The sequence below is a fragment of the Amblyomma maculatum genome, chromosome 11 (genome assembly GCF_055883805.1).
Source record: "Amblyomma maculatum isolate TAMU_Amacu chromosome 11, ASM5588380v1, whole genome shotgun sequence".
In the NCBI taxonomy this organism is placed as follows: Eukaryota; Metazoa; Arthropoda; class Arachnida; order Ixodida; family Ixodidae; genus Amblyomma; species Amblyomma maculatum.
Genome location: NC_139354.1, coordinates 97,407,611 through 97,430,960, shown reverse-complemented (window position 1 = coordinate 97,430,960; position 23,350 = coordinate 97,407,611). Strand labels below are relative to the sequence as shown.

The following is a 23,350-nucleotide window of genomic DNA, read 5'->3' as shown; positions in this document are numbered from 1 at the left end:
ATCCAGCGATCGGTGGACTGACTTATTTTACTTTGGACGAGGGCCTGCACTTGAAGTTTCTTTTGTTGATATGATTCCCATTTTTGGTCGATTTCCTCCTGAGAAGCCTGTGCTTTCTGCCATTCGGTGTTCCCTTGAAGCAGCCCGTCGTTGTTCAATAGCTTCCCTGATTTCCTTATTCCCCCAGCTCCGTGGCTTCCTCTTTCCATTCCAGTGGTTTGCTACTTTAACCTCCTGAATTTTCCTCCTTATGACTAGTTCTACCTGTTAATAATCCCAGTCTTCCATGGGGCTTTTTTCTATTGCTTCCTCTATGTCTGCTGCTATCTGCGCTATTTGATTGTCGTTTAATTTTGCGTTTACGTTTTGTCTAAGTTCCATTTCTCTTTTCATGAAGGGCCCCATCTGCAGACTAATACGTTTATGATCCCTTCTCACACTACACTCCCCTTCTTCGTCTATTTCCATTTTTGTGACCTTGCTATAAATTTCATGCGACATTAGACAATAGTCAATGGTCGTCTGCCTGTTGCGGAATTCCCACGTGATTTGGGCTTCACATTTTGTTTCTCTATTTACTATAACTAGATCGTGTTGCTCACAGAAATCTAGCATTAGCTTGCCGTTACAATCCGTGTATCCATCCAGATCGTCGATGTGGCCGTTCATGTCCCTCAGTACAATAATATTGGCCCCGTTTCCAAACTGGCTTATATCTTCACTTACACATTCAACAAGATCCCTGTTTTCTTGCCTGCATTGATGACCTGTTCCTAAATAAATTACCCCTAGCCTTGTCCTTATGCCGCCCATTGTTCCTGAAACCCAGATATGTTCTTTACAAGATGATTTAATTCTTTGCCAATTTGTTATCTGGTGTATCAACATACCTCCACCCTTTTTTTTGCGTTCTCGTTCTGTTCACCCTTCCCAGACGTAGCCTTCTATAAACGGCGGATCTTATAGATCCCTGATATGAGTCTCGCAAAGAGCGTACACACCTATTTTGTCATCCTTCAACTGCTGTTCTATCTCTAGCCATTTTTCTACCTCCTTGCATGTTTATGTAGCTGATCCTAGTGTTAAATTTCTTTTTGTACTTTCCTTTCTCGACCTACTCTTTGCCATTTTTGGGGCTCAGCCTCCATTTTTACACTTTCTTCTGCTTCACTTCTAACTACCTCTGTACACGGAGTCCTCGCGGACCCCCTAAAAAAGCTACAGCCCTGCCTGCCAGGCGCCAGCCGATCTCTGCTCCCACCCTTCTGTTAAAATGAATGCCATCTCGCTGAAAAGCCCTACCAAAACCTGCTTTATGTACCTCCCTGTTTACCTCAACCACTTCTAAACGCTTCTCCAGGCTTAACTTTCTTATGTCCTGATTAACTGTCACCACGTCCTTTTTCATCTTTCCGTTCAATTCTAGCGCCTGTGGTACTGTGCATACAACTATCTGCGTCTGCTGTGCTATCTCCCTGATCTCAACTCCCTTAGCTAAACTTTCCACCACTCCTGCAGCGTCACCATTTAGGAGATCGTTTAGCCCCGCGGCTACTATTACCATACTGCGCTCTCCAGAATTCTTCAACAGCCTATTTTTACTCTCTTTTAGCACTGCCCTCATTTTTCTCCCTGGGAAGGCTTCAACCAACACTCTCTTATCACCCCTTACACGTTCCAAGATATCTCGCTTGCACCTGTTCATGTTAAAATTTCCGGCGATAAGCACCTGGGCCTTCTCTCTCCCTCTCCCAACTGTTGGCTCCTGCTTTCGTTATTTGTGTCCTTGTCTCTGGGATTTTCATTCTTCCTTACTTCATTTTTTTCTGGCGTCTTTGCTGCTTCTAAATAACTCTGACGGTTCGGATCCGCCCGACCTACTTTGCTTATGCCTTCCATGCCAGTGCTGGCCCCAGCCACGTGGCCCGCATTGAAATGTTCGTCTTCGTTGGTTCCAAGGATAAAGTCGGCCCCTTTTTTTTCAATTTGAGTAAGCTGTCCAAGCAGTTTCTGATTTTCCGCTCTTAACAAACGTACTTCATTTTCTAAATCATCCACACGAGACACTAAACTGCCCCTTTCTTGATCAAATCTATCTAGACGCGCACTCAGTACGCAACACCGACACAAAAAGTCGCTGCCTTCCGCTTCACCTACAGAGTCAAAACGCGTTTCCTTGAAATTAACCTGCGCCTCACACTGAGTACACTTTACCTTCTTTTGATTGCACATCTTAGCGCTCATCGACTGAACTATATCTATTACGAAATCTCAGAATATACAAATTGCCAAAAGAAGACACAAGAAACGACTAGCAAACACGCGTTAAAAACCAATTCTGCGAATGCCAATAGCCTAGAAAAAAGATATTTATCTAAACAAGATGACTAAATAATGAACGCCAAGAAAACCTAGCTGCCGGCACGAAAAACCAGGCCGCTAGGACAAAGAGCTAAAGTCTATTCTTTAGGCTGCACCTAACCTAACTAGCTGAAAACAAAATAAAGTTAATAAAAGAAAGAACTCATCTCTCCTCTATTTGACGCTTCGGAAGCTTCCGCTGTCGCCAGTCCGTCCGTTTCCGGTAGCTACGTGCAATCGGAGGAGCGATGGAACCCGCTTCCTCACCACACGGCTGTCAACTGTCAACTGGACTCGTCCCGGAGCGGTGGCGCCGCAGCTTTGGCGATGAGAACTAGGCGCAATACGGCTCTCTTGGGCGACGCGACGGGCCGCACCCAAGTGCACCTCCATTGAGCGGCCGTGGTCTGAGTATGTCACTGGGTAGGCGACAATGTCGAAAGCTGATTTATCGTGAGAGCACGTCCTGGAACCCCGTGACATGATTGAGGTGAGGAGACCTGCTGCTGGAGGCAGTTCCTATAGCCTGCAGACACGTCCGAGTACTTGTTGATTACCAGTGCGTGCTAATTGCCAAACTTTGCGACAGTTCCGATTATTGAGTGCTTTGTGATATGCGTACATCTAGATGCCACAGGACCAGGTAAATGCACCAGGGCCATTGAATGTCTAATCATTTTCAGCTTTCTTTTCTGGGTGCTGAATTGAGGCCGGAGTGTATTTCATGACGAGGCCTCAGTACCTTCCGCAGTATGTAGGTGCGCTGGCAGTCCACTATTGCAGAAGGTTCAGATCACCTTATCGGGCTGGGAGCACTGGGAGATGATTTAATCCACAACTTCCAACGAATGGTAACAATTGAATTGAGCAAAACACCCGACAACAAGTACGTCGGGCTCCAAACATGAACTAGCAGCGTTCATATTGTTTCTAATCCTTTAGTAATTATGGCGTCAATTCTCCACATTTTTCATAAATAAATTTTTTATATATGGCTATTAAAAGAAAAGAAATGTGAAGAAGAGCTTTCCATGTATGTCATAATATTAATCGGCTGTTTACTGCAGAGGACGGAAAACTTAATTCATAATTGATGCTTCAGGCACTCCCATATTCAAATTATTGTAAACAGATCAAAAGCGTAGCTTTTTCGGCTTGTTGGTGCTTGAACATAGCGATAGTGTAGCGGAAAACAGACAAGACACACGAGAAGACCGAACAACGCGAGCGCTACTTCCAACAAAATTTTATTACACACATGCAGTGCATTTATGCGCCAAAGACAAGATATCACATGTGCTAACAGTATCATTGCCAGAGAAAAGACATTTTCTTATCACATAAACAAATCGACGGAGTGCTAACACATGTCTCTCCGGTAGCATTTGGCTTCCGTATAATGTATAATAAATGTATAAATGTAGCTTTGGCGAATAAATGTGGTGCATGTGTGTAATACAGTTTTGTTGGAAGTAGCGCTCGTGTTGTTCGGTCTTCTCGTGTGTCTTGTCTGTTTTGCGCTACAATATCGCTATGTAAAAAATAGGCTTTATGCAGAACTTAGACATACCAAATTTAAATGCGGTTTCAGAAATGGCTGTTTCAATTTTGAAAGCGGTGAAGATATATTTCCTGGGTAGCTCAATAAAATGTAACCGCCCGGCATATTGTTTGGAAAACTCTTGCGTTTTAGGGTCAACCTCACAGTGTAAAATTAAAACCATTCTTACTATATTACAGGTGAGATGGCATTCCATTCCATATGCCTTCAAAGATGCCAGAATAGCTGTGAATTAAGTAATGTTGGCAAAAGCAAATTAGCAACACCGGAGGCAAGAATAACAGAGTGCGATACTCAATGAATGGAAGTAGTGAGCAATCTTGTCTTTTTGAACTGCAAAAAACATTCACGCAATGTCTTCTCTGGGGAGCGCCAAATTCCGAATCGTACAATCAAACAGCAAGGCTGTTCTTAAGAAGGGTAAATGACACACTCGGAGGGTACCTCGTTTGGTAGCTCTTCAAAGATCACTGCAGATCAGCAAGAGGGCAACATTAACCCTTCCTTGAAGCTGACCAAAAGCAATTGCAAGCCTGATCCCATCATTTTTTGGTTTTTGTAGTTTAATGTTCCAACCGACATCAGCTGTAACGAACGCGGGAGAGGTTGGATAGCGAAATTTGAGCCCCTTAAGAGGGGATCTCTTGTTACAAAAGGTGCAAAGTTTATCATGTTTTTTATAACCAATGTTTCTTATTAGTGCCATAAATTCTTCCCTGAAAATAGCATCTATTAAACCTCATAAAAATTCAGACACGCACTGTGAAATCTGAACACTGAAGACGTGAATGGTGAATATGAGGCGAACCCTTAAGCTCTGGGGTTGTGAGTATGACACGAGAGTGTTAGTGGCTACCATCACTAGGTTCGGCTTTCCGCACTTCCTTAAACCCTTAAAAACAGAAATCTTTATTGTGTGCCTCTATAAGCGCTACATTTAGGCGTCCGCTAATCGACTGTGCGCTATAGCCATCCTCGGAGGCCGCGTAGTCAGCGTAAAAGGCAGGCTGCCTGCCGTGGCTAGTAGTTGATGTGTGAAGCAGCATTAAATGCTCAGTCCGCGTTTAAGGAGAGGTCAAAAAATTGGAGGTTAAGGTTGCTTACTACCTTGAGAAATTGGGATGGAGAAAGATTGTTTTAGCCAAGCTTTACGAAAATACATTTTTAGCTTAAGGGCGGCGTGTCTCTCTCGGGTCTAAGAATTTAGGGAACGGATTCAGTCCAATACTCCCATCTGTATGACGGCGCTTGAGTTGGAAACGCCCGCAAGTGCTGCTCTGTCTTGCTGTCTCGTAAAATCAAATACACATGGAGCACCACAAGCTCGCTGATATACGCTGCCATCTGCTGCCTGCCAAATCCATTCTAGCGATCTTTCAATCACAACTCTGGAGCTGGCAATGGCGATGGTAGGTTTTGTTAAGAGCAGATCTCTATTAACGCAATCGCATTAAAATTAGAGGAAATTTAAATTTATTAAGCGTTGAGGGGTACGACCACATGAACATTCTGTGCTTTAGTCGTCGACAAACTACATCTTGAGGACATCCGTCAGTGCTAGCTATTTTCTCTTGTGTGGACTGCCTCCTAAGGCAGACATACAAGAAGCTGATTCAAGCCCCATTCCTCCTTTTGTATACCGTTTTCTGCAAATGCCTTCTAGTAAGGCAGCGCGCTGTGAACTGCCGTTCACACTCCAGCTCTTTTCGTCCCGTCATGTGATGAGGAAACCTGACAACACCAAAATATGTCACAATACATTGCCTTATGACGCTACGCTGCAAGGCGGCCTGTCATGTTTGTCCATTGTCCATGCCAACAGCCTCCTTCCAGCGCACCAGCTAGCTCACCCAGGTCCTGCACGCTCACTACATCATCATCCCCGCTGTCTATTCAGCACTGAAATAATTTATGTCAGCATGTAATATCACCCCTTATGACCAAGTAATAAATTATTGAGTGCCTGCGCTGGTCACTTCTCGAAAGCAGAACGCTTTTTCATAGAGGACGCTGATATTTTATCACAAAAAAACTAAATGATGCATTTAACGTTGGGTCTTCATACTGTTGCATATATAAGGATTACTTTCTAGAACTGTGCAGTTACATTTATGACTCCACCCACACAGTTTTCTTGAAAAGCTACGATGTGATATAACGTATGTCTGAACTGTTAGTCGATTACTTTCCACAAGTACATTTAATACAGCGGAAAGTGGGCAAATTTTTTCCCGTGTGTTTTAGGGCATCAAAGGCAACCTCTAGAAGGAAATATATATGTAGTGTAAAGCTGTCTCTAGAGCAGTTTGCACCATTTTAAAATGATATGGGTGTAAATATCCATCTTACGACTTTTAGGCAACGCCAATGGTTCCTTGCCCTAATCGGCGCATTTCCAGCCCTGTAAGGGAAGAGACCAACATTTTTATAGCTTGCTGCTGTTATGGGCATAAGGGCAGCCCTTATGAATTATGAGAGAAAAACTGGGAAATATAATGATCATGAGTAGGTGATATCTATTGCAGCCTAGTGAACAAGAACCATGCGTGAAATCAAGATAAAGAATAACTTCTATTACAAAATTTTCGTCCTGTAGTGGCACACAGAAAAAAATTGAAATATTATGAAGCACATCATTTGAGACGGCAGATATATTGCAAATTTACAGCTTAACCACGAGGTAAATGTAATGATCATACACAATTTCCGTCCTGTAGTGGTACACAGAAAAATATTGAAATATTATAAAGCACATGACTTGAGATGGCAGATATATTGCGATTTTACAGCTTAACCACGAGATAAATGTAATGATCATCAGCAGGTGATCTCTATTGCAGCCCAGTGAACAAAAACCATGCGGGAAATCAAGATAAAAAACAGCGGTGAAAACTTCTATCACAAAAGTTTCGTCCTGTAGTGGCACACAGAAAAATATTGAAATATTATGAAGCACATGATTTGAGGCGGCAGGTATATTGCAAATTTACAGAAAAAATTTACAAATTTACCGGAGATAAGAACTAAAAACTTTAAAATTACTGTAGGTAATCAGAAGTGTGACTTCATGGAACCGAAGGCCAAATAAAACCCGGGGCGAAGTTCAGAAGTGCCGCATTGTGGACCCCGAAAATTTTTGTCGTACCGTACCAATCGGTCGGTAGCCAGATTCTACAGACCCTTCCTCAAATATTTAGTTAGCCGCAGCCACCACCTAATTACAATATAATACAAGCATTCCTTCAATCTTCGCTAAATCAAAGCATGCAACCATTTTTAAACGCCATCTTAATGCTCTGTCAATACTGTAAATAGATTCATTCTAGAAAAATGTTATGGCATCGGTTGGGCTAAGTTATTAAAAAAATATATGATTCACCCGAGAGCATCCATGAATATCGTCATCAAATGTTGTTTGCTGAGGTAGTCTCAAATAGCCTGATGTAGTTTCAAATTAGACTCCAGAAAACCCCCGGAAACAAGAACTTCAGTAAAGTGGGACGGATCGGAACAGAATGTCATCAAAAAAGATACGGCGTTGTTATTAATGCTCATAATCCCATCTTGGAGTGCAAACCTTTGAGGCAAACGATGCCTAGAAAAGCCTACGGGGGCAGTCTACAATATAATCGCGTGTCTCTAAATTGGCGTCTGATAAATGTTCTCGGCGAATTGGATAGCACTGTTTATTTTCACACATTATTTTAGGAAAAAGAGGGCAAGGTTAGTCGACAAAGACCATTTCGCAACATTTTTTAACAAACAAATACGGTCTATGCTTGGAGATACCCGCGAAATCTAACGATAAATTTAAATGCTCTATCAAATGCAGATGTCAAAGTGCTGATTTTGGAATAACGCCTTAAAATGAACCTGCGTTATACCTCACGTATATTTTGAGCGATACCAACTGCTTGCCGGCGATGGCACTTAGTATAGCAAGAAGTGGTGTAGCAGCAGGCAGCATTGCTAGACGTCATTTACTGCGTATATATAAGCAATTTGAAGTGTTCTTTAAGGTCATCGAGTATGGTTGTGCATAAAGTATACCAAACCAATATTACTGAAATTACAGGAGGCAACTAACATAAATTATTGATGCCCAGCATATGATGTTTCGATAATGAGTCTAAAAACTTATTATAGGCAGATGTTACATCTATAGCCCTGCTCGTGAACTATTTTCGTAGGGCCTCCCATCACACAACTTGACTTAGGAAATGTTGAGAATTTTAATATATTTCAGCTTTGAAGTTCCTGCAATGTAGTGGAACAGTAACGTCGCGAGTAAAAGATACTAGCGCACATCGCAGATCACCAGATCACCGAAATCATAACGCGTGTCGCTGCGTTTTACGAAGAAGCTGATAACCAGAGTAACGGGCAGTTCGCATTCCTCAGTATTAGGGAGGTTAAGCGAAATTTATTTTTGCTGACATAAAATAAACTAAAACAAACAATTGCTGGTCAAAGAACTGCGATAAAAAGAACTGTCACACGCAATTGTCGCATAAACGAGGAACGTTTACGCTCGGGTGGTGACACGTATGAGAAAGTTTCTTCCTTGTGCTGCGAAAATGAGAACGCCCCGATAGGCATACCTGCGAAGCGCAGTGCCCCATGGCGAGATGTCGCAGCTCTAGCTGCCAGTCATTTGTTCTAATATCTTTTACTGCGACTGTACCTACCTGAACAAATAATTTAAAAGTGGTGGACACCATAGCTGTCGATTTATATGGTGGATAGTCGTTACTAAATAATTCCAAAATGCATGCAGTTCTTTGCAAATATTCCTATTCTACTGTGCAATAATTAGGCGTATTATTAAGCAGCCATACATCGCCCCGCACGATCATCGTAAATCTCCTTATTGCCCAGTTCTAGAAAATATTCAGTATCAGGTTCATGTGGAGATGGTAACAAATGTTGCAAGAAATGTTTAGCTCTTTTGGTATCAGATTTCAAATATCAGCTTGACTGAGCACCTGATATATTTAAAGAACGCCTTACATGACAAATCTCTGCCAGTTAATAGTAATTACATACTGTTTGTTTGCATTTTTACTGGTAGCAAAACTGATAAAGCATTTTTTTTATCTAATGCATACAACAAGTGTTTATTTTGCTATAAGGTCACTTTTTAAGCAGCGGATATAGTGAGCCGCGGAATATTTCAGCAAAACACACACACTCACATAGAGACTAACGACACAGAACAAGCGCTCACGACCAATTGCTTTATTGCCAGAATGTAACACTTTATATACAGCGAGAAAAGCATAAAAAGAGGAGGGGGGGAAATGAGAACCAATATTGATAACTGAACTGACATAGTAGTAGGCACGTGCAGGTAAAAATAAGCAAAATTTAATTTTTTTCTTTCAACATTTTCTTTTTCTTATCAGTAGTGAGCACATTCCAGATTGTGAAATTCAGAGTAAAAAAGAATTACGGACGGGGTGCTGATACCGTCACAGCCAGGCTTCCTTACCGTGATAGGCTTCTAAACAAACACGGGCAGCCTGGTCTGAACTTGTGCTGAGTATCTTTGTTCGATCAAACCCTGCCACGCATCATTGCAATTACTTACATGAGCAACTAAATGTGCATACCTTTCAAGTTTATTTAGTTTTTGAGCTTCTTCCTCTAAATGGTCATTGACGCAACGGCAAGTTTTACCGACACAAAATTTTCACATGACATGGGAATACAGGTAATCATTTCAGAGGAACACTTCACAAACGGCGTTTCATGATTTTTGTTACATCCACGTTTTTTGCCATCACAGATGCGTGGACACAGCTTTGCCAGTTTCTTTGGAGCCAAGAAAAGGACAGCCACGCCAGGTCTGCATGCCACATTTTGGTGGGTAAGTTGATGCACAATATGCAGCAACTTACCGAGGAAGTAGTCGTACTATTCATATTGCGGGACAGCACTTGCACAAAACGTCTGTTCTATTACAGAACCAGCTGGCACACAGCGCGCGACGCTCCGAGCAGCAGTCAGCGATGATGATGATGATGATGATGATGATGATGGATCTATACAGATGAAAGAGGTGAAAGTTCACGCGTTGCGCTCACACAAATCCCCCCCGACAAAAGAGCGGCCACCCTGGTCGCTGATTACAGGGATGAGGGACGACGGGCATAAGGCTTCATGCGCGAGACGTGGACGATCTCTTCGGGGCGACGACGTCGATCTGCGACGGTGTGCGAGAGAATGACGCGATAGTTCACAGGAGACGTTTGTTGGAGTACTGTATAGGGGCCAATGTAACGATGGAGGAACTCTCACACAGGCCAGCAATGCGTATTGGTGTCCACAGAACATCACCGGGGTAAAAGGAGGGAGTTCGATGGCGTTGATCATACAGGGCTTTGCGCTCTTGTTGAGCATCTTCAGTGTTCAAACGGGCAAGTTGGCGACACTGGGCCATACGTGTGGCAAACGCTTCGCCCAGAGATTCAGACGTAGAGGGAGCAGAGAAGAAAGTAGTGTCGAATACTGTCGATGGTTGACGGCCATAAACTAAAAAGAAAGGGCTATAACAAATACTGCGCTGAACAGCGGAATTGTAGGCGTAGGTGAGGAAAGTAAAACGTTGTCCCAGTTCCGGTGATCAGGAGCGATATACATGGATATCATGTCGGACAAAGTGCGATGAAACCGCTCGATGAGTCCGTTGGTTTGAGGGTGGTAGCTAGAATAAGTGTTATGGACGGTGTTGGCTGCGCGCAGTACTTTCTCAAGGACTTGAGAAAGAAATGTCTTTCCACGGTCGCTAATGAGAATACGAGGAGCACCATAACGCAAAACTATCGCACGCAGGAAAAAATCGGCGACTTCAGAGGCGGCACCGGAGCGAAGAGGTGCGGTTTCAGCGTACCGCGTTAGACGGTCGATGGCAGTGACAACAAAACGGTTGCCGTCTGACGTAAAAGGGAGAGGACCAAACAAGTCAATGGCAACCGTGTCAAAAGGCACAGATGGGCAAGGTAGAGGTTGCAGTAGGCCAGCAGGAGGGGATGTTGAACGCTTTCGATGCTGGCAAGACGGACATGATGGAATGTATTTGGCGACGCTGGCAGAAAGCCCAAGCCAGAAGTAGCGGCTCTTGATACGGTCGTAAGTTTTAAAGTGGCCTAAATGTCCAGCAGTGGGGTCATCGGGGTAAGCCTCCATAATTTTAAAACGAAGGGAGTGAGGGGCAACGGGTACCCAGTGTTCGCCAGTAGGGTGATAAACGTCGCGGTAAAGTGTTCCATGGTGAAATCGAAACCGACGAAGCTGACGGCGCAAGCGACTGTTTGGGACAACTGATTCTCCACGGAGGCGAGCGCTGATTGTGCGGCGGTAAGGGTCAGTCAGCTGCAGGGACGAGAAATCAGCATTGTTCTCGAGTGGAGCTATAGCGATGGGTGCAACATTCAGGTGGCCAGCAGAAGGCTGACTGGGATGGCAGGAGGGAGAGGAGACCGTATGTGGGGCCGCGTCAGTAGGTAGCAATGGGCAGCGAGAGAGGGCGTCAGCGTCGAGGTGTTTTCGCCCAGATTTATAAGTGATGGTGAAGGTGTATTCTTGAAGACGTAGTACCCAGCGACCCAGTCGACCCGATAAGTTCTTCAGCGATGACACCCAACAGAGTGCGTGATGGTCTGTGACCATGGTGAAGTGGCGGCTATACAAATAAGGTCGAAATTTTTTAACCGACCAAACAACGGCGAGGCACTCTTGCTCGGTAATAGTATAGTTACGCTCAGCTGCAGTAAGCGTACGACTGGCGTATGCGACGACTTGCTCTTCAGACACTGTGTTGCGTTGCAAGAGAACCGCACCAATACCGTGGCCATTGGCGTCTGTGTGAGGCATGGTGGGTGTGTCAGCGTCAGAATGGCGAAGCACAGGAGTGGAAGTGAGTGCCTGCTTGAGAGCTTTGAAGGCGTCTTCACATTCAGTGGACCAGGTGTAAAACACTTGGGAAGACACGAGCTTGTGTAACGGGGCCGCACATTTCCATCTATGAGGGAGCCACCATCACTGGGGTCTTGCACGAGGCGGCACGACTGTAGCTGGTCCAGCCGTCGGCATGTGGATGTGATGTCCGACACGGACGACGGACTTTTAACCACGAAGGCATTGAAAGCCGCCGTGTTGATGCCCTTAATTAAGTGGCGAACGCGCTCAGATTCAGTCATAGCAGCGTCGACACGACGACAAAGGGCCAGAACGTCCTCGATATACGATGTATAGGGCTCGCCGGGTTGCTGGAGACGAGCTTCAAGTTTTTTCTTTTCCTGCTCTGAGCGACCAGCCGGAGTGCCGAAAATTTTCTTTAGCTGGTCCGTGAATGTAGGCCAATCAGCGATGTTATCCTCGTGATTGAGGAAAAGGTTGTGGCGACGTCAGCCAAGTAGAAGACGCGATTGAGCAGTTTATGAGAGTCATCCCAGCGCTTAAATATACTGACCCTGTTGTATTTGTCGAGCCAGTCGTCGACATCTTCACCGCGAAGGCCAGCAAAGATTTGGGGATCGCGCTGGCGGCTGGTGACAGTCCAGGCAGGGGCAGACGCAGTAGGAGCAGGAGACGCCGGGGGTGAGCGAGCACCGTTGCCCTCATCCATAGCACAGGGCCGTTGACGCAAGCGAAGACCTGAACGGAGCTCCAGGGAGAACGGTAGGTGGGTCTAAAGCGAGAGGTGGGGAATACGAATCGCACCTCCGCCACTTGTGGGACAGCACTTGCACAAAACGTCTGTTCTATTCCAGAGCCAGCTGGCACACAGCGCGCGGCACTCCGAGCAGCAGTCAACGATGATAATCATGATGATGATGATGGATCTATACAGATGAAAGAGGTGAAAGTTCACGCGTTGCGCTCACAATATACATTACAGCATAATATGGACTGCATGCTTCTATAATTTCATATAATTGGCTCATAGAGAAATTTTGAGTAAGACTAATAACTATGCCTGGTAACAGCAGTGCTCATACGTGCGGCCATGACTAGACACATCACTTTAGTAAAGCTAATACTGATTTTTGTGCATCAGCAGAATTGCTGTATAAAGTAGAAAATACGGGAAGCAAATGTAATTGCTTTGCAAAAAGAAGTCCCCAAAACGTGGGAAAACAATGAGTACCAGACTTACCTCAGCGCTCTTAAAAAGCAGAAAATTTCAACGAAATTTCCACAAGTGGCTGCTCTACAGAGTACTATGAAACCATTCTTATCGACCATGAAAAAATTCAAACAAAGCTATCTGAGCATGTGAATGGGAACGTACGGCATCCAAAAAAAGGATAAGATGCGATACGAAGCAATATTTCTTTCAGAGTAAATATAGTGTGGCTGCCAATTGTAGTTAAAACTGTATATCAATGTTCTGTTTTTACCGTAAAACGCGAGAAAGTTTAAACCTTTTAGTTGATGCAGCAGTAACCATAATAACAAAATTTAGTTGCAACTGTATGAGCCCAATGTTGATTGTTGTTTGTTTTTAACTTCTTATCAAAGCAAGCTTCTATGTCATTTAGATCGCTTCACTGAAAGGGATCACAATTATATTACGGTAAGATTCAGCTCTATCAGAAGACACTGAACAGCATATAAATCCTTACCCACACCTGGCGGCAAACCGTTCCCTTTAAAGCTGCCGCCCTAACTGACGCATTAGAAACCTTTAGAATAGTTGACGACGCAACATGCTTTATGCTTTTTGCCTATTTCATGCTTTACGTTGGTTGGTTGGTTGGTTCACAGGAAGGGAAAGGCGCAGTATCTGTCACACTTGCTCTGTGGACACCTGAACCGCGCCGTAAGGGAAGGGAGGAAGGTGGGAGTGAAAGTGGAAAGAGAGAAAGGGGAGCCGTAGTGGAGGGCTACGGAGTAATTTCGACCACCTGGGGATCTTTAACGTGCGCTGACATCGCACAGCACACGGACGCCACTTCGTTTCGCCTCCATCGAAACGCAGCCGCCGAGGTCGGGTTCGAACCCGGAAACTCCGGCACAGTAGTCGGGCGTCTAACCACTGCGCCACCCCGGCGGGGCACTTTACGTCTACTGCTATTTCACTTTTTCGCGTTTGTCTGTCGGCCATAAACAATGCTTCCTGAAGAAATGTCTTTGGAGTTTCTCATGCCGACGAACACTTTAAGAACTGCGCACAGAAAGAAGGCATCTTATACTCCGGAGTCCAAGCTTGTACCTTCTGTACAGTGCATTTCTTCAAACAATGAAATGCAGTATTTTTCCAGAACACAATCAAACCGCCGATGTTAAGTATGTCAATCGAAGCCGGTAACTCGTCTTAGAAGTTAACCAACGCAACACGAGTGGCAGCCATAAATACCTTAACGTAAAACAGCATTTGTTTTAGTCACCGGTGTTAGGGTAAGTACACTTAAGATTCCTGTTTTCGGCAATCAAATACTTAACACACTGCGCGCAAGAAATGGTAGTGAGAATGTGATTTGTAATTACAACACGAGGTCATAACCATGCCTGTTTTGTTTGCAGCCAAACGCGAAGTTGGCAGGAAGCAGGAAGAGCGTACAGAATAACCAATGTTCATGTGTAACATGACATCAATCATGACATTACAGTTCATTCGATAGTGCCTCTCCAGCTAAGAGTCAGTTATATACATCAAATATGTGAAGCATTTCTTGTTTCAAAAGTTTGTATTAAGCTATCCTATCTGAAAATACTCACTCGACAACTGCGGCAAAAAACAGCAACAGGCGGGGGAATAGCGCAATGTACTTCATTTGAGTGTAACCGGCGCAGCTATGAGTTTAATGGTGACACTAGCGATGTTAAATAAATTTCACTGCTTCCTGGACTTTCTAGACAATTTTGTTGCTACCGCGAAACTGAGCGTTACTTCAAATATTGTGAAATATCTGCACATAAATCTTACACATACATTTGATACGTTATATCACTGAAATGTCGAAACAACCATCATATAGTAGGAAGCATAAGGGCACGAAAACGTTTGGATTTCGACAGCATTTTACATTGCAAAATTGGCCTTACCACAAGCAAAAAGTGACGTCGGCCAAAAATTTGGAATCTGACTTTTTGGTTACAATCTTCATAATAAGCAACTTACAGAATTTGAGTTTCCGTTTAAATATTGACGCTCTTTTCACCAATTATTTTTTGTTGGTTCGTACCTCAGCCGCAATGCAGCAATTGCGTTTATTAATCTAGTACTGTATACTTATACCTACCCTGTTTTTGTCGTGAGGTGCACATTCCTTTAGAAGGAAATTTTATTTGGCAAAGATATTTGCCCTTCCACACATACGTTCAAATTGTCTGAGTTTTTAAGGCATATCGCTAAGGCTACATGACTTGTTGGCTGAAGACCCATTACGATGATCTGAACAACAATAGTGCTAGCAGCTCGGTTTTGAAGAGCTAGCACAAATACCGAAATCCACAATGAAAGTTTGTTACGGAAGGCATAGAAGATCAATTTCCTAATTGCATCATTGCTAGGAGGCAGTTGCGACGTTCCCTATAGCCCTCAGCGTAGTCTCTAAATTCCTGCTCACGCATCCCTATCATTTTATTGCTATACCTCAACCCACAAGTTTTGGGTATCTGTTAGTAATTGCGGGTTACCTCTATCACACTTAATGAGGTACAAGAGCTTTTAGACAAGAACAAATACAAGAAGAATATGTAGAAGGTTTTCTTTCAAGGAGCTGTATTGATGGAAAGAAAATATCCAGGAAAGAGACAGGAAAGGGCTCGTTCTGACTATAAAAACGATGACGGGCTGTTTGTACGTGAGCAACTCCCACGATAATCAACCAGTATCCATCCAGAGTCATTGCTGGCAATCGCACCAATTCCCTGAGGAACTGCAATAGATGGTTCCAATGCTACAGAAACAGGAGGCTGACGGACGGTCTAAGAAAAGGGGCCTCATGGAAAGGCGTGCTCAGCATAGTGTGCGGTAATTTTTAATCGATGGGACAGTGATATGAAGAGAAGTGCTCCTCTGTGGCTGCGCCGGTGTTGACTGTAGTCTTCTGACCTGTATGTATGTGCTTCCAACAACCCGGATAATCGGGGCTATCGTTTGCACACGATTACTATAGGTCAAGAAACCGCAGAAGCCTGCTGCCGAAGAAGACACGACACAAGGTGTTAGCTGTGCAATCGTGCGCGAGAAGGCTGGACGCAAGGATGGACCAATTAATGCGGGGGCGGTGTGGGAGGAAAAACTCAACCTCCGGGAGAATAAGCTAGAAAGCTAGAATTCAACAAACCGCGCGCCACCTGAAGGCAAGGCGTCTTGATGGGCGTGGTGGAGTCCCTGAGTTGTTTTCTTTGCTTTTTTTCTCCTGTTTCGGAATATGGTGTTGAGAGGGTAGAGAGCGCCATTTTTATTCGCCGATATGAAATATTTTTTTGACGCAGTGACCAGTGAGGGAGCACACATATGTCCCCTACTTTGCTTTACCTCAATTTAGGCGTCTCATGCTCCTTTACGCCACGTAGTTTCCTCTAGCCATGTGTGTAGTCGCTAGGTGCCTAAACAATTTTATGCCTCAAGCCCCACTGCTTTTCATATGTCCTTGTAATGACAGCCTACTTGCGCCTTATTTAAGGACGTAGGATAGCTTTTAAGCCAGGCGAAAGAAAACAAACCTTTGAGCATTTTCTTTTAGGGAGGCTGCAGGGCGTATCGAGAGCGTGTCAATGAATAAAGCTTGACATCAGCATCAAAAAGAGGAAGAGTGAAAACTTTATAGTGCCGATCAAATTGCGCCTCCCATGCTTCCTGGCTCCCTATTAGACCCCACCGGACTACAACGTTCATACCTAAAAGGTCTGTGACAATAGCAGCATGGCTGGTAACGCATCTTCTGCCTTTCTGGGTCCATGAAGCATAGTGAGGCCTCCAGTCCTCCCAATCGGGAGTGCCACCGCATCCGCGAGTGAAGTTGAAGCCGGATATTTAAGGTGGATTATCTTCAGGTTTGCCTTCTGTGCTTTGCAGAGAGGGCAGATATGTGGGATGGGTCGAAATTGACAAAGAAAATTGGGGAGAAAATATGGTTCGCGTATGGCCCCTGGTAAATGTTTACAAAAGTCAGGGGTGTGTACATTTCTCTTTTGGCACGAGCATTCGCACTGAGTTCATCGAAGGCACACGTACGCTGTTTTAGAGCCCCCCGCATAAGGTCCGCCTGTTCCCACTTTGTAGACCCTCGGGCTACCGAATCGGAGGTCTCATGCCTAGCTTTCAAGAGTGCGCGGGTACCCAGGTGAGCTTAGGGCTGCCGGAGGAGGGAGTTCTGGGTCAGTATTTTGTAGGTGGCAGAGTGGACACTGCCCCAAGAATATTTAGCAGTGCTGTTTTTGAGTTGGGACACAAATCGCGAGCGCTATAGTGATTTCTTGCGATATCTTAGGGTTAGTTGAGTGGTAGCCTCCCCCATCACTATGTGCGCATATAACCGGATAGGAGTAGAGAAGGTATCGATGTTGCATTGCACAATTTTTAAATTTTCGTTTTGCGAAATGCTTTACCTCATGGTTTGCTTCAAACTGAACCTCCGGCTCGATTGCATTTCATAATGGCTCCAGCTCACCTCTTTTGGATGATAATTCGGGAACCTCTATTTGATTCTTAAGTAGGAAACATTCTTATTTAGGTGTGGAAGGTTTACTGTATGCTTTTGGGGGTACAGGTGGACACTGGGGGGGCTATGAGTGTTGGGTGACGAGGAGATGGCCAGCCTTCGAGAGGAGGTAAGAGGTTTTTCACAGGCCGTCCCCAACTCATCACACGACTCACAGATACGCGAGAGTGTGTCTACGACAGTGATTGATCCTACACTACATGTTGGGTCCGATCTGCACGGCCTCCCCGAAGTGAAAGATGTAAGCACAGAGTCAATAGCCCTAAAATGGGGCAGAAAGAATGCCTCAAGAATGCAGCGTCCAGGCTGATATAGCTGACCAGTTCAAAATAAGCAATAAGCGGATTCAGTAGAAAAATAAAACAATATTTTTACGCAAGTGGCAGCCTCAAGTGAAAAATGAGACCAGCGTTGCATGGAAAAAAATTTATTTGCCTAAAATATTATAGAAACATAGTGGCGTCGGAAGTCGTCATCATGCTCGTCGGTGGTAATTCTATGAATGCCCACAGAATGTGGCAGCGCTAAATTGAGATTCGGCAAAGAACTATCCAGATAACAGATCGAACGAACCTTTAAAAGTCTGGAACCTTAATGAAACTGTTGTGCCTCGCTGCGAACAGTCGGGAAAACTTTCGGCTCATATTGGACTAAAATTGATAAAGGCGCGTTTCAGTACAAATATGAGTCAGGCGCTGTTCCGTGTGCTACAGTAGCAGTGAAAAGGCTGCGTGCTCCTGGCTGTTGAAAACAAGAAAAATAATGCTTTCAATGGCATGCGGTTATATATAGTGCCTTAACGTTGATTTCAATTTGTGATTACTAAAACTATCGCTGCTTTTTTTAAGTAAAACTCGCCTTTCTAACAGTCACTGGCAGTTCTGACTTTCGATTGGTGCACGGCCGACATTATACGTCCTCTGCTCAGTGACAGACAAGAGGCAGATACGTCAAAATTGTCTTTTCCGTTCAACCAGTAGTTCTTTCATAATAAAATTGGACCAGGACCCATTAAGCTACGCGCATATTAAGAGGATAACTCTGGTCAGGCACCAATAAAAAGTTTTGCCTAAGATTGTTTTGCCTAAGATTGGAATTGCGAAAGAAATTAATAAACTTCTCGAAGCACATAACACGCGATTTTTTTTAGGAGGAATATGTTTCGACCGGAGCAGCTGTCCTTGCTAAACCAGTAACAGCAATTCTCTGCTCAATCCTGACATAGTGGTACTTCTTCATCTAACACTGTTCTAGCGCCACAATACAGAGATTGAGGAGTCAAAATTCAAGGGGGTAATAGAAAAGGCGTTTATAATGTATTTTTATTAAGTCAACTTATTGATGCCATTCTTCACATGATTGAATTCTCAACATCTAGTGATTTAGTTTACATGTGTCTTAAAGTGTAACCATGCTAAGTTAGGCCGAAATAGCATAACAACGAAAATGCAAAAATAGGGAAGCAAGTTTAGCATGGCTATAATAGCTGGTACGTAACCTCGGTTTTACCAGCAGCTAGTGGAAGAGGTTGAAGCAGGGCTATTGTTCCAGGGGCAAGCACTCTTTATTCGATGTACTTCACAAACAATATTGCGCTGCTTAGGTTAAGTTGGGCGTAGACGCGAAAACAGAAAAAAATTCCTGAATATTGTAATAAGCACGTTGTATTGGGCATACAGATGCAAAGGGGTGGTGTGGAGAGTCATGCTAGCTCGGGGAAGCGCGCAGGTTGGTCGTTTCGGTTGTACACTGACTACTGGCTCGAGGCGAGATACTTTACAAATATGATTGTGGTGATAATCAATCAATAAAAAAAACAATTCAGGGGCGTTGGTCGGGTAAGCTGAAACACGTAATAAATTAAGGACCGTAAACTCTTCATTAGAACCACATCATCATCATTCTGCAATGAAAACCGACATCTTTGATTGTAGGTTTGTCTATATACAAACCTTTTATCTGAATAATGATGATTGTTGGAAGCTCTGTCGTAAAAGAAACATTTTCGTGCTTCAAAGACATTTGTTATGAGAGCATTATTGTGAAAATGTGCCGAATATGATTGTGACCTACATTTTTTCGGTTGTCTTGTTTTGTGTTCCGCAGCAAAACTCAGGGCCGAAAATTCTTTGCCTTAGAGAAACGTCTAAAGCTGCACTACGAATATTCTTTGCGAATATACCGAAATATTTCAAAATTAAAAAATTATTCATTTTGATTTTCCACTGGAAAGAACGTCATTTCTAAGCTTCCGCAGTTTCTCCTCCGGTGGACCTTAAAATTTTCTTCAATACATGGCATCTTCAGAAATGCGAACACATCACGGGAGCATCAGGATAGATGGGTGCTCCGATTCTGTGCTTCAGTTACTGGAACGTATTTACCCTCTTATTCAGACAGGTAGCCTAAAGATGTTGTTCCACCAGGGACTAATTGAAGGAGCGCATTTTGGTATCTCAGCAGTAATAATGCTCAGTAATGCGTAGGGCAGTGCGGGCAGTTGATTTAGCGGATGTTACTTCAAGTAGGCTCACAAGGCGGCGTCCTTTGCATTTTTAAACTTTCTCAGCTCCTAGAGAATATTGACTTTCTATTTCCGAAAGCCAAATGAAATTTACATCTTGCGTGCCAGCTTAAACCTCCCAGGGCACCGTTCCTATTACTTGCTTTGCTGGCGGCTCCCTCATTTTATGTTCACACTGTTCAAGACGGCGGACGAGTGCGCGCGCAAGGACAAATATAGGATGGTGTCCCATATAATAGGCCAAATACAAAAGCTTTTTGCGAAAGCAAAGAAGACGACGATGGCGAAAAGGATTACGTGGACCAACGAAGCTTTATGATGATGAAGAAGTAGTCGGTGACATAGCAAGCGCTGATTGGTGAACAAAAGACGACGAAGACGGCGATAAGGCTGACGCGTATCAATGCGGAGGTTATAAAAAGGCGCGGTATCGAGAGGCAAGCGGGTGAAATCCAGAGAAGCGGAGGCTCCAGGAGGTGAGAGACGGCTTGGCTGGGATTGAGCAACGCTGGCAGCTGTACCGGCGCCCTCATTTTGTACGACACTGCACCGTAGACTCCCGGCTATTTTCGAATCGGTTCTTGGGATTGAGCGACTACTCAGCCACCTGCTACATCCATGGGGCACCGCCAAAGCTCGTACCAACGTCCACCTTCATCTCTCAGAAGGTTCACCTAAACGCCGTCACGAACGCCGAAGTTGCTTCAGACCAGGCTTCAACAGAAGGTCGTCCACTGCGGGCAACAAGATCAGCTCATTGCAAGCCGAACGCCACCTCGATGCCGACGCCATAGCCTGGACCAACGAAACGCGTCGGCCGCTTCGAACTGTAAGCTCGAACGCTGTCTCTTAGTGGGAGGCATCGTGCTTATCAATAGTCTTTGTAGGTTGTATTAGTGTTTTGTTATTTTTTTTTGCGATAGAATCTGTGTGTGTGGGTGTATTAAATGTTGGTCCGTGTGGATACGGCTGGCGTCTAGTTTATGCTTTCGGCCTGAGTGTTCTGAGATTCGTGACAAAGAAAAGTGGCGATTCTGCCAGGATATATTTTCTTGATTATATTCTATTTGTCTCGGATCTTTCAGATTTCTCGGCAGCAAAGAGTATGGAATTGGCAATGACATTACATGTGACTCTTAAGCTGGGGGAGGCGGTGAGTCTATGAGCAAACAGTAGGCGATCAGCCTGTAAGCAAGAATTGAAAAGGCTAAGAGATGAAAGAGCACAGGCAACTAAGGATACGCGTGGTGAAGCCGCGGAGCTAGAGCGTGGAGCAGAGTGAGAGCGTCAAGCAGCGCGTGAAGGCGCGGAACGAGGAGCAGAAATCAGCGAAAGAAGAGAAGGAATCAGAGTAACACGAGGTTAGAAGAGTAACGCGTGAGAAGGAAGAAGCGAGGGAAGCAGAGGAACGTGAAATAGAAATAATTGAACGAGAGAGAACGTTTTTGCTGTGGAAACAACAGCAGTTGATCGGAGAACGAGAGGGCAGCACGGATGACGATAAGGGGCTTCTAACTAGGAATCGGAGCGCCTAGGACGACGAGAGTTTGTCCGAGGAAGCTGCTGGCTCCTTTTGATGACAAAAGACATGACTTGGACGCATATCTGCAACTATTTGAGCGGATAGCTTTATGACAAGGTTGGGAGTGCTGTGAATGGGCAGCAGTGTTGAGTACGTGTTTAGTCGGGGAAGCGCTGAATGTGTTTGGTAGGATGCCTGCGTCTGATTCCATGGATTACGATAAATTCAAGAAAGCACTTCTCCAAAGATTCAGGCTTACAGCAGAGGGTTCCCGCGACAGATTGCGCACCACGAAACCTGGGGATTCTGAAACCGCTGAGCAGTTCGCATGTCGGTCAGCCAATTACTTCGATAGCTAGTGGCTTGAGATGTCGAACACAGAAAAGAGTTTTCAAGGCGTGCGTGACAAACTGGTGACAGTGCAGTTCCTAGTATGCTGCAGTCCAAACCTAGCGGTATTCCTGAAAGAGAAATTTGGGTTCATTAAAGAGGTTGCCGAGAATGCAGACCAATTTCTCGAAGCTCAAGATCTCAGGAATATAAGCAAGGGGAAGGCATAAAATCAGAAAGTTTCAGAATTTAATTCATCAAAACCAAGATCCTCTGGCGGGGCTTTTAAGGCACCAACCAAATTTTTCCTCTATAACAGGGTAGGACACCGCGCAGCTGTCTGTAGATCTAGTAGTGCGGCCCGAGGACGCAGGTCGTGTGTGAAGGTTGCAAAAGGAGAGGGTATACTGTGGAAGAATGTCAATATAGAACGCAGGACCGAGCTGCATGTGTTGTTGATTTAAAGATAGAATTTATTACACCAGCCAAAGTTCCACAGCCCAAAGAGGAGCAAACGCCACTGAAAAATGGGGTAGAGAGTTAAACGCCCAAGTCGAAACCAGCAATGCCAGTGGTGGTTGGACAAATAGGGGACCTTCATATATTGGTACTTAGAGACAGCTTTGGTTCGGAGAAGCCTAGTGAGGAATGAAGACCTAACAGTGGAAGCGACCGCTGTCACTCTGGTGGAAAGCACGTTTAGGTATTTGCCAGAAGCCAGGATTCTAGTGTCAACCCCCTATTTATACCAGAGAGCTATTGGCAAAATGCGTAGAGCAACAAATCTACGATTTCATCTTGGGAAACATTCCGGGTGCAAGAAGCGTCAATGACCCTGATCATTTTAGAGAATTATCGATGTTCGGAAGCACCAGAAACGAGGAAAGGAATACGACGGGCTAGCAAGGGGATGGTGCAGTCAGTTTTTTGTCGGCAGTAGAGACGCGAGGGCAAAGAGACAGCCAGAGTGACGCAGCGGCCGCTCTCTACTCCCGTTGCAAATAACTGAAAGTAACAGCGAGCGAAATGGCAATTAAGCAAAGAGAGGATTCCCGCTTGCAAGCTGCTTCGATAAAATAGGAGAAATGCAGAAAAGGAGACGGAGTCCTACCTTGTTTCAGTTTCAATTCGTAGACGTCCTTTTTCACAGGAAATGCATATTTAGCTCAAGAAGGCAGGTCCGACCGCTCGTGTTACCGAAAGATTTGCGAGAGATGCTTTTACGCTTAGGACGCGAAACCATTGTGACCCGACACCAGGGGGTTCAGAAGACGGTGTTCAGAATCGCCAAGGAGTTCTTTTGGCTAGGCGTCCAAAGCGAAGTTAAACGCTTTGTTAGGTCATGCTACGTTTGTAACGCACAATCCCAAAGG

At 44.6% G+C, this 23,350-nt stretch overlaps 1 long non-coding RNA gene across 2 annotated transcripts in view; it reads right to left on the bottom strand.

Annotated features, from left to right (window-relative positions):
- The window catches only part of LOC146174461 (uncharacterized), a 69,000-nt gene that overhangs the window by 8,874 nt on the left and 36,776 nt on the right, over positions 1-23,350 (bottom strand). For both annotated transcript variants that reach the window (XR_014701772.1, XR_014701770.1), the window contains exon 2: positions 6,272-6,323. This is a non-coding gene — a long non-coding RNA (uncharacterized LOC146174461). The remainder of the gene's footprint in view (positions 1-6,271; positions 6,324-23,350) is intronic.